The following is a 12,738-nucleotide window of genomic DNA, read 5'->3' on the forward strand; positions in this document are numbered from 1 at the left end:
TGAAGGCATCTTTAACTTTTCTTCACCCAGCTATGTTTAAGTACATTGATATTGTGATCCTTAAGAAATTAATATGTCGGGGAGTTCCCGTCGTGGCGCAGTGGTTAACGAATCCGACTAGGAACCATGAGGTTGCGGGTTCGGTCCCTGCCCTTGCTCAGTGGGTTAACGATCCGGCGTTGCCGTGAGCTGTGGTGTAGGTTGCAGACGCGGCTCGGATACTGCGTTGCTGTGGCTCTGGCATAGGCCGGTGGCTACAGCTCCGATTCGACCCCTAGCCTGGGAACCTCCATATGCCGTGGGAGCGGCCCAAGAAATAGATAAAAAGACGAAAAAAAAAAAAAAAGAAAAAAAAAAGAAATTAATATGTCGGACCTTCTGTATGCAAAGCCCATTTCAAACTGCATTGTCACCATTTTACACAGCAACCTCTTGGCCAGGAACTTGATAAAAGTAAATCAGAGAAGCACTTGCTGATGTCCAGCATTCCTCCAGGTACAGAGGTGACAAAACAGATGCTCTGCTCTGGTGCTGCTTACAGTCTGAGGGGCTGGATGGTGATTAAGTGCTAAGAAGAGAGCAAATACAGGTAAAGGAATGAAGAGTGATGGAGGATTTGTGCTTTAGATAGAGGCCAGGAAAGGCCTTGAGGAACATGTGACATCCTAATTAATGAGAAGAGAGCCATGCAAAGGCTCAGGAGGGCATCCCAAGCCAGAAGAAGGCGATGGCCTCTCTCCTTGAGATGAGAATGAGTGAGGAGTTCGAGGGGCCACAGCAGGTAAACACTGCTGGAGTGAAGGCAGAGTGACCACATGGGGCCTTGAAGGGAATTATGCTTATTATAGCAGGAAGATTTTGCAGAGTTTTTTGGGGGAGAAGTGAGGCGGGGTTTTTTAGAGCCACACCTGTGGCATATGGAAGTTTCCAGGCTAGGGGTCAAATCAGAGCTGCAGCTGCAGGCCTATGCCATAGCCAAAGGATCTGAGCAGCATCTGCAGTCTATGCCACATCTTGCAGCAACGCCATGTCCTTAACCCACTGAGCAAGGCCAGGGATGGAACCCGCGTCTTCATGGATACTAGTCGGGTTCTTAACCTGCTGAGCCACAATGGAAACTGCCTTTGCAGAGTTTTTAAGGAAAAGGTACAAAACAAAACATCTGATTTATGCCTTTTCTTTTCCTTTTTTGGCCACACCTGAGGCATATGGAGGTTCCTGGGCCAGCGATTGAATCCAAGCCACAGTTGTAATCTATACTGCATCAATACTGGATCCTTAACCCACTGCACTGGGCTGGGAGTCAAACCCAAGCTACCATAGAGACGATGCCAGATTCTTAAGCTGCTGTGTCACAATGGGAACTCCCTGATATATACTTTTAAAAGTCACTTTGGGGGTAGGAGGATAAATTAGGAGTTTGGGGAGTTCCCTGGTGGCCTAGCAGTTAAGGATCCAGTATTGTCACTGCTGTGGCTTGGGACTGACCCATGGCCCAGGAATTTCTGTATGCTGTGGGCATGGCTGAAAAAAAAAAAAGGAGTTTGGGCTTAACAGGTACACACTACTATATGTAAAATAGATTAAAAAAAAAAAACAAGGACCTCCTGAATAGCATAGGGAACTATATACAAAATTTGTAATAATCTATATGAAAAAAGACTCTGAAAAAGAATATATATATATATATTTATATATATATAAAACTGAATGACTTTGCTGAAGACCTGAAACTAACACAACACTGCAAATCAACTAAACTTCAATTTTTAAAAATCGCTTCAATTTTAAAAGGAAATAGGCGAGAGAAGAGGCCACTTTGGAGAAGGCCTCACAACACTATTCCCAGTCTACAGAATGAGGAGACGGAGCCTTTATTTTTATATTTATTTATTTATTTATTTATTTATTTTAGGGCCACACCCTCAGCATATGGAAGTTCCCAGGCTAGGGGTCAAATCAGAACTGTAGCTGCCAGCCTACGCCACGGCCACAGCAATGCGGGATCCAAGCCACGTCTGCGATCTACACCACAGCTGACGGCAACACCGAATCTTAACCCACTGAGTGAAGCCAGGGGTCAGTGGAACCCACATCCTTGGGGATACTAGTTGGGTTCATTTCCTGCTGTGCCACAACAGGAACTCCCAAGACTGAGCCTTTAAAAGGCAAAATAACCAAGGGAATAATTTTTCCTTAATAGATTCAAACCAGAGGTTACCTTTTTAGGGGGAGTGGTTTGGAGAATGGGATTGATATAAAGATAAGGGAAAGTCCAGTATACATTTCCTAAGTGGAGTGGTGTATTGATGGGTATTCATTTCACTCTTGTGTGTCATACTCTATGTATCATGTATTCTGCTCTGTGTATGTTATGGGCTGAATTGTGTCTCTCAAAACTTTAAAAGGAAAAAAAAAAAAGGAGTTCTTGCTGCAGCGCAGCAGAAACGAATCCGACTAGGATGTGGCTGTGTCTGTGGCTGTGGTATAGGCTGGCAACTGTAGCTCTGATTCAGCCCCTAGCCTGGGAACCTCCATATGCCGCAGGTGCGGCCCCCCCAAAAAACTTAAGTTAAGGAGTTCCCTTGTGGTGCAGTGGGTTAAGCATCTGGCATTGTCACTGCAGTGGCTTGAGTTTCTGCTGTGGTGTGGGTTCAATCCCTGACCCAGGAACTTCCATATGCTGTGGGTGAAGCAAAAATAAAAATAAGGTGAAATCCTAACCCCCAATACCTCAGCACGTGACTGTATTTGGAGACAGTGCCTTGAAGAGGCATTAAGTTAAAATGAGGTCATTAGGATGGGTTCGAATCCAACATGACTGGTGACTTACAAGAAGTGGCGATGAGACCCAGACACAGAGAGATCATGTGAAGATATCAGAAGAAGACAACCATCTAGTCAACACCTCAGAAGAGGAGTTCCCCACTGTGGCTCAGCAGATCAAGAACCCAACTAGTATCCATGAGGATGCAGGTTTGATCCCTGGCCTCACTCAGTGGGTTAAGGATCCATTTGCAGCAAGCTGTGTCAGATGCTTGGATCCAGCATTGCTGTGGCTACAGCAAAGTAGGCCAGCAGTTGCAGCTCCAATTAGACCCCTAGCCTGGGAACATCCATATGCCATGGGTACAGCCCTAAAAAGACAAAAAAAAAAAAAAAAAAAAAAGAAAAAGAAAAAAAGAAAGGGAATTTCCTTTTGTTCTTCCTCCTTCCCTCTTCTTGCTGCCTAGAATGCAGTTGTAATGACTGGAGCTCCAGCAGCCCCCTTAGAGCAACAATCTCAATAATAGTAACAATGCACAGTGGAGGAGAAAGAAGGAGGCTGGGTCTCAGAAGACTTCAGTGAGCTGCCATAGCAACCCTGAGTTGCCTACCTCTGGATTTCTTTACAAAATGTGAGAATACACTCCTATGTGTTTAAACCAACACAAATCGGGCCTTTGTTATTTGGAAATAATGGTCTTTTGGGGCCACACGTGAGACATATGGAAATTCCCAGGCCAGCCTACGCCACAGCCACAGCAATGTGGGATCCGAGCAAGTCTGTGACCTACACTGCACCTCAAGTCAATGCTGAGTCTTTAACCCACTGAGCAAGGCCAGGGATCAAACCTGCATCCTCATGGATACTAGTCGAGTTCTTAACCTACTGAGCCACAACAGGAATTCTGACAAAGGATTTTTTTCTTTCCAGTCATCTGATATTAGAGTTCATTAAGTGCTACAGGGGAAAGATTTTTTGAATAATCTTTTTTAAACAAATAACAACATCATTTTATCTTTAAGAAGCCCTTAGATGGTAAGCATGTAGATGAAAGCTAAGATTTATTGGGTAAAACTTCTCAAAGAAATTATAATTGTTATAAAGACTATCTTTGTAAGTGACAATCCAGTAAATTCAAAACTGGTTGCAAAACTGGTTGCATATTCCTAAGTATTTCAGCTTTTTTCTAATTTTATTTTGTCTGAAAATATAGTTGATTTACAATGCTGTGCCAGTTTCTGCTGTACGGCAACGTGATTTAGTTATATACATACATACATACATACATTCTTTTTTTTACATTCTTTTTCATTATGGTCTATCCCAGGAGATTGGATATTGTTTCCTGTGCTATTACCATAGGACCTTGTTGTTTATCCATTCTATATATAATAGTTTGCATCTACTAACCCCAAACCCTCCCCATCCCCCTTGGCAACCACAAGTCTGTTTTCTATGTCTGTGAGTTTGTTTCCGATTTGTAGATAGAGTCATTTGTGCTATACTTTAGATTCCACATGTAAGTGATATCATATGATATTTGTCTCTCTCTTTCTGACTTACTTCACTTAGTATGAGAATCTCTAGTTGCATCCATGTTGGCGAGAATGACATTATTTTGTTATTTTTATGCCTGAGTAATATTCCATTATCAATAGGTACTATATCTTCTTTATCCATGCCTCTGTTGATTGACATTTAGTTTGTCTCTATGTCTTGGCTGTTGTGAATAGTGCTGCTATGAACATAGGGGTGCTTATAATAGGGGGTGCATTATAGTTTTGTCTGGATGTATGCCCAGGAGTGGGATTGCTGTATCACTGAATAATCTTTTTAAAAATTTATTACAAATTTGTGGGAATTCTTCACACCCACAGCCTCCTTTTTCTCTGAAGTGCAACACATGATTATTTGGTGTGAAACAGGAGGGTTTGTGTAGCCTAAAGAGAGTGGTTACAATGTTGGTATGGGGGAGGAACAGGAACAGGGGTAGTCTAGTGATACTTTTTTAAAATATAAGAAACTGATTCTGGAGTTTCTGTTGTGGCTCGGTGGAAATGAGTCTGACTAGTATCCATGAGGATGCAGGTTTGATCCCTGCCCTTGCTCAGGGGGTTAAGGAGCCAGCATTGCTGTGAGCTGTGGTGTAAGTCACAGATGTGGCTTGGATCCCTCATTGCTATGGCCGTTGCGTAGTCAGCAGCTGTAGCTCGATTCAATCCCTAGCTTGGGAACTTCCATATGCAGCCCTAAAAATGCAAAAAAGCAAAAACAAAAAACTAATTCTATTTTCTGTTATCAAATTTAACCTAAACCTCAATTTATTATGTTGATGACACATAATTTAACTATTTGAATTGTTTGTTGTTAAGGAAAAAAAAAAAATTCCAAGGCAGCAGTAGCATAAAGTCTGCCAGTGCCGAAGGCCTGTTCCTATCTGCTGTGCCTAGCTGAAGGCACAGACTTCACTTGTTTGAACCTTAATTTCTCTCTCTGTAAAAGGGATGGTAAAACATCTGGGATTGTGACAAAGAAAAAATAAAATTACTTTTGCAAAAGTGCTATACACTCAATAAAAGCTGATACTCCCTCAGTTTATGAATCCATTTCTACCTCATATAAAGTTCAAGTACTTCTAGGCTTGTCATACCCTCAAGAAAGACATGTAGATCCTACTTGGATGAGGTATATTGTGCTGCAAAGATAGTCTTGTGTAATTTGGAGTTCCCTTGTGGCACAGAGGATTAAGGGTCCACCGTTGTCACTGCAGTGGCTCAGGTCCCTGCCATGACATGGGTTTGATCCCAGGCCCAGGAACTTCTGCATGCTATGAGCCTGGCCAAAAAAAAAAAAAAAAAAGATAGATTTGAATGATTAATACTTACAATAAGCATTTATTGATTATTTGCTATATGCCAGGCGCATTTCACGCATTTTCATTTAACCCTTCTCCAAAACCTTGAGAAATAGATGCTGTTAATATGATCATAAGGAAACTGGGTGAGTTTGAGTAAACAACACAGGATTGCATTCGCTAAGCAAAAGCAGGATTTGAACTCCAGCGGTCAGGGTCCTGAGACAGAGTAATCAATCACTACCCTGTGGTGCCTATCTGCCAGTAATGCCTTCTGCTAGGAGGCAAGAGACATGATTTTTCCCGGTTAGCATGCAGCTCCTCTTTTGAAATTTCCCAATTACTCCCTGTGTGACTGTCTACAAAATACACACAAAATGTGGTCCCTGCTCTCTAGAAGCGACCGTTCCCCTCATGAGCCACGAGAAGAGGGTTGAATTATCTCCCCCGAGGCCCTGTTGGAGAACTTGTTCTGATGTACCAGAGTTTCCCACCTCGCTTCTGTGTCTTCCTAGTTTCCGTGAATTTCATCATCCTGCTGCACAGGCTTGAACACAAGAGGACGATCAAAGAGATAGCATGTGGCTCTCGCTCCAGGACAAAGGAGACAGCCAGCAAGGGACACCGGGCAGACGACTCCTTGCTGACCACAGAGATGGAGTTCATCCCCCCAAGCACTTTTCCACTGCTCATGGCAGTACCTGGAAATAACAGGCTTTAGGAGGTGTTTGGGGCAGACTCACAGGCATGGAGACCAGACTTGGGATTGACTGGAGGGAGGAGCAAGGAGTGGGGTGGCGGGGAGGTTGGGGTTAGAAGATGCAAACTATTACATTTAGAATGGATAAGTGATGAGGTTCTGCTGTACAGCACAGAGAAATATCTCCAATCTTTTGTGATAGAAGATACTATGAGGAAAAGAATATATGTATATAAAAACTGGGTCACTCTGCTGTACAGCAGAAATTGACAGAACATGGTAAATCAACCATAATAAAAATTTTTCTTAAAGAAAGAATTGTTTGGGAGTTCCTGTCGTGGCTCAGTGGTTAATGAATCCGACTGGGAACCATGAGGTTGCAGGTTCGGTCCCTGCCCTTGCTCAATGGGTTAACGATCCGGCGTTGCCGTGAGCTGTGGTGTAGGTTGCAGACGCGGCTCGGATCCTGTGTTGCTGTGGCTCTGGCATAGGCCGGTGGCTACAGCTCCGATTCAACCCCTAGCCTGGGAACCTCCATATGCCGCGGGAGCGGCCCAAGAAATAGCAACAACAACAACAACAAAAGACAAAAGACAAAAAATAAATTAATTAATTAATTAAAAAAAAAAAAAGAATTGTTTGGAATTCCCTTCGAGGCTTAGCAGTTAACAAACCCGACTAGGATCCATGAGGATTTGGATCTGACCCCTGGCCTTGTTCAGTGGGTTGAGGATCCGGCGTTGCCATGAGCTGTGGTGTAGATTGCAGATGCGGCTCAGATCCCACGTTGCTGTGGCTGTGGCGTGGGCAGGCGGCTGCAGCTCCAGTTCGACCCCTAGCCTGGGGACTTCCATATGCTGTTGGGTGCGGTCCTAAAAAAAGCAAAAAAATAAAAAATAAAAGTAAAAAAAGAATCATTGGGGAAAGCATGAATGAGTGATGATACCTGCAGGGCCTCTCTGACCATTAACATGCTGTCACCAGGTATAGTGTCAACCTACCAGGTGTCTGGTCTGCTGTTTCTTCATGCAGGACCACATAATGAAGGTCCTGCTCCGAGGAAAACCTGGTTTAATATCTCACCGTTAAGGTCCCTCATTAGGAGGAGAAGAGATTTACACTTCCACATTCATCACAATATTATTCACAATAGCCAAGACATGGGAACAACCTACATGTGTGGCAAGGGAAGAATGGATGAAGAAAGCATCTCCTACACATAACGACTATTTTTCAGCCATAAGAACGAAGGAAATCCTGCCGTTTGTGACAGCATGGATGGGCTCTGAGGTCATTCCATGGAATAAAATAAATCAGATACAGAAAGACAAATACTGTATGGTCTCACCATGTAGAATCTAAAAAAGCCAAATTCATGGAAACAGAGAGTAGAATGGTGGGTGCCAGGGCCTCGGTGGAGGGGGAAATGGGAAGATATTGGTCAAAGGACACAAACTTCTAGTTATAAGGCGAATAGGTTCTGGGCATCTAATTACAGTATAAGCACAATAATTAAAAATATTCTTTCATATATTTGAAATTTGCCAAGATGTTAAATGTTCTTTTTTTTTTGGTCTTTTTTTAGGGCCGCACTTCTGGCACATGGAAGTTCCCAGGCTAGGGGTCGAATCGGAGCTGTAGCTACTGGCCTACACCACAGCCACAGCAACGCAGGATCCAAGCCACGTCTGTGACCCACACCACAGCCTACAGCAATGCCAGATCCTTAACCACCGGGCAATGCCAGGGATCGAACCTGCATCCTCACAGATACAAATGAGATTTGTTTCCATGGAGCCATGATGGGAACTCTGAAATGTTCTATTTTTTTAAAAAAGGTAATTATGTGTGGTGATAGAAGGGGTGACTTACACCTGAATCAAATCATCACGTTAATTACACACATTAAATTTATACAACATTATATGTTATACCTTAACAAACCCCCCCCAAAAAAAAGGGAAAAAAAGGAGGGGCGGCATGAAAGATCATCCAGTTTTTGGCTACTGACTAGTTATAACTAAGACTTGTGAGAAAATCAAAGATCAATTTATTTATTTATTTATTTTTGCTTTTTTTTTTTTTTTTTTTTTTAGGGCCACACCCATGGCATATGGAGGTTCCCAGGCTAGGGGTCCAACTGGAGCTACAGCTGCTGGCCTACATCACAGCGACAGCAGCACCACACCCGAGCCCTATACCACGGCTCATGACAACGCCAGATCCTTAACCCACCGAGCAAGGCCAGGCATCAAACCCGCAACCTCATGGTTCCTAGTCGGATTCGTTTCCACTGCGCCATGACGGGAACTCCTATTTATTTATTTATTTATTAAAACATGGAACACTTCACGAATTTGCGTGTCATCCTTGCACGGGGGCCATGCTAATGTTCTCTGTATCATTCCAATTTTTAGTATATGTGCTGCTGAAGCAAGCACGCTATTTATTTTTGCAACACCCATGGCATGTGGAATTTCCTGGGCCAGGGATCAAACCTGAGCCATAGCAGTGACAAATCCTTAACCACTAAGCCACCAGGGAACTCCTCAAGCATAAAGACCTTATATTTATTCCACAATCATGCCTTGACTGAATCACTACCATGTGTCCAGTTCTGTCAGTTCTATCCCCAAAATATGCTGGAATCTGTCCATTTCTCTCCGTCTCTGTTGCCACCACATTCAGTAAAGTCCCCAATATTTTCCGTCTAAAAAGTGCAGAAGCTTCCTAATTGCTCTCTACTCTCCACCCTTGTGACTTCACAGTGATCGTTTTAAACAAAAATCGGGGTCACTGGAGTTCTCATCATGGCTCAGCAGAAATGAACCTGAATAGAATCCATGAGGACGCAGGTTCAATTCCTGGCTTCGCTCAGTGAGTTAAGGATCCAGTGTTGCCATGAGCTGTGGTGTAGGTTGCAGACGCAGCTTAGATCTGGCATGGCTGTGTCTGTGGCTGTGGTGTAGGCTGGCAGCTATAGTTCTGTTTTGACCCCTAGTCTGGGAACTTCCATATGCCACTGGTGTGGCCCTAAAATGACATAAAAAAATAAAATTACTGTACATATTTTCTCTATGCAAATACTGTTTAATTCATGTGTATACTTCTTGTTTATACACCTGACTTCTTGTTTATACACCTGACTGTCCCCAGATCCTTTACGTTCCATGAGGAACTAGAGCCTATCTGTACATTAACTACTCTGTCCCCAGCACTCAGCAAAAGCCTGGAGGTTATTTAGCAGATGCTCAGTAAATATTTGTTAAAAGGATGACTATGCGAGGCTGTGTGCTAACTGTCACAGGGGAACCAAAGATGAAACAGGTAGGGATCACACAGGGGGAGGAACTTATCCTCGAGGAGGGGTGATGCGGCAGGAACCCGAAGGACTATAAAGCAAGACAATTAATATACCAGGAAATTCTGAATCGCGAGGAAGGGGCATTATTCTAGGCGGGGAGAGCAGAGCAGACTCTCTGGGGGAGGAATCTGAAAGGAGGAGATGTGGAGGGCACATGTGGGTGAAGACACGTGGATCCACGTAGAGCGTGGAGCACATCGAGACAGAAGAGCCAGAGATGGGCTGGGGAAGAAGCGACATTGGATTACCAAAGACCTCATTTGCTGGGCTGAGAAATCTGGGGTGTACTCTGGAGGGAGTGGTGCGTAACACCATTAACTCAACACACCAGGATTAACTTAATGCAGCCTTTTAAATTGTTCTCAGGAGTTCCCGTGGTGTTTCAGCAGTAACAAACCCAACTAGTACCCATGAGGACGTGGGTTTGATCCTGACCTCGCTCAGTGGGTTAAGGATGCAGCGTTGCCACAAGTTGCAGTGCAGGTTGTAGATGTGGCTCCCATCTGGTGTTGCTGTGGTGTAGGCTGGCAGGTATAGCTCTGATTTGACCCCTAGCCTGGGAACTTTCGTATGCCTTGGTGTGGCCCTAAAAAGACAAACAACAACAACAAACTATTCTCGGGTATAAGATAAAAATAGAAATAATAGTACAGTAAACATGCGTATACTTCTCACCAATGTTCAACAAGCAACATTTACCTATTTGCTTTATAGACAGATATACAGATCTAGATATATAGATATAAATATGTGTGTAAGTGTACTTCAAAGTTTGTGTTATTTTTTTGGCTTTCTTTCTCTCACCGTTTCAGAAGAAATTGACAGGAATTCCTTACTGGCTCTATGGGTTAAGGATCCAGGGTTGTCACTGCTATGGCTCTGATTACTGCTGAGGCACGGGTTCCATCTATGGCCTGGGAACTTCTACATGCCTCAGGCACAGCCAAAAAAAAAAAAAAAATTAAATTGCATTTAAACAGTTTCTTTCTCAGAAGTTTCCTTGTGGTGCAGTGGGTTAAGGATCCAGCATTGACAAAGCTGTGATGCAGGTCACAACCGCAGTGTAAGTTTGAACCCTGGCCTGGGAACTTCCAGATGCTGCCGGTGTGACCAAAAAAGTTTCTTTCTCTCTCTCCCGAAGGAAGGAAGGAAGGAAGGAAAGAAAGAAAGAAAGAAAGAAAGAGAGACAGAGAGAGAGAGAGAGAGAAAGAGAGAAAGGGAGAAAGAAAGGAAGAAAGGGAGAAAGATAGAAAGAGAGAAAGAAAGAGAGAGAGAAAGAAAGAGTTCCTGTTGTGGCTCAGTGGTTAACAAATTCGACTAGGAACCATGAGGTTACAGGTTCAATCCCTGGCCTCATTCAGTGGGTCAAAGATCTGGTGTTGCTGTGAGCTGTGGTGTAAATTGAAGACATGGCTTGGCGCCTGTGTTTCTGTGGCTCTGGTATAGCCTTGGCAGCTTCAGCACCGATTAGACCCCTAGCCTGGGAACTTCCATATGCCAGAGGTGTAGCCCTAGGAAAGGCAAAAAGACCAAAAGTAAAAAAAAGAAAGAAAGGGAAATTTACAGACTCCTAACATTCCTCCAAATTTTATTTTTTGTTTTTATTTTCTCCTAGTTTTATTGAGATATAATTGACATATAGCACTGTGTAAGTTTAAGGTGTACAGAGTAATGATTTAACTTATATACATCATGAAATGATTATCACAATAAGTTTAGTGACCATCCATCATCTCATACAGATACAAAAGTAAATAGAACAAAAATTTTTGTTTTCTTTGTGATGAGAACTCTTAGGAATTACTCTCTTAACTTTCATATAGAATATGCAGTAGTGTTAATGATGTTTATCATGTGGTACATTACATTCCTGTGGTTATTATTTTATAACTGAACGTTTGCTCCTTTTTACTACCTTCCTCCAGGTCCTTCTCCCCCACCCCCTCAAACCCTGCCTCTGGTAATCACAAACCTGATCGCTTTTTCTTTGAGTTGGTTTGTTTTTGAAGTATAACGACCTGCAACACTAGCTCCGTTCTTGTTACACAGGATGATGATTTTATATTTCTGTACATTTCAAAATGTTTGCCAGGATAAGTCGTTATCATCTGTCACCACACAAAGGTATTACTATTTACTTTTCATATTCATGACTAATTTATTTTACAGCAGTTATTTTGTGCCTCTTAGTTTCCCTCTCCTATTTCTTTCCTCCCCTCTGGCAACCACCTGTTTGTTTCCCATATCTATGACTCGGTTTCTGTTTTGTTATGTTTGTTCATTTGTTCCGTTTTTTTTTTTTTTTTTTTGGTAAGATTCCACACATAAGCGATAACATATAGTATTTGTCTTTCTCTGACTTAACTAAGAAAAAGAAAGAAAAAAAAAAAAAAGAACATACTGCCTATGTTTCCTTTCAGGTCTTACATTTAAGTCTTTAATCCATTTTTAGTTTCTTTGTCTTTTTTTTTTTTTCTTTTTCTTTTTAGAGCTGCACCTGTGGTGATTGGAAGTTCCCAGGCTAGGGGTTGAATTGGAGCTGCAGCTGCCCGCTTAGGCCACAGCCACAGCAGCAGGATCCAAGCCCACACTTGGGCGACCCCCATCACAGCTAATAGCAACTCCAGATCCTTAACCCACTGAGCGAGGCCAGGGATCGAACCAGCATCCTCATGGATACTAGTTAGGTTTGTAATCCCCTGAGCCACAATGGGAACTCCTAGACTTTCTTTTTGCATATGGTGTCAGAGAGTAGCCCAGTTTGATTCTTTTGCAGGTAGCTGTCCAGTTTCCCCATTATCACTTATTGAAGAGACTGACATTTCTCCAGATTCTAAAGATGCTCTCATTCTTATCCATCATCCCAATATTACATTGAACAAAGGTAATAACGGTCTAATATCACCTAATCCAGTTCATTTTCAAATTTTCCGTTACCCCTCAAATGTCTGAAAAGCTGAAGTGTATTTTTTTTTTTTTCAGAACCAGAATCCAATCAAGCATTTGTGGAGGGTTTTTGTTTATTTTGCTTTCTTAGGGCCACACTTGTGGCC

Source organism: Sus scrofa, chromosome 2 (assembly GCF_000003025.6).
Source record: "Sus scrofa isolate TJ Tabasco breed Duroc chromosome 2, Sscrofa11.1, whole genome shotgun sequence".
NCBI lineage: Eukaryota > Metazoa > Chordata > Mammalia > Artiodactyla > Suidae > Sus > Sus scrofa.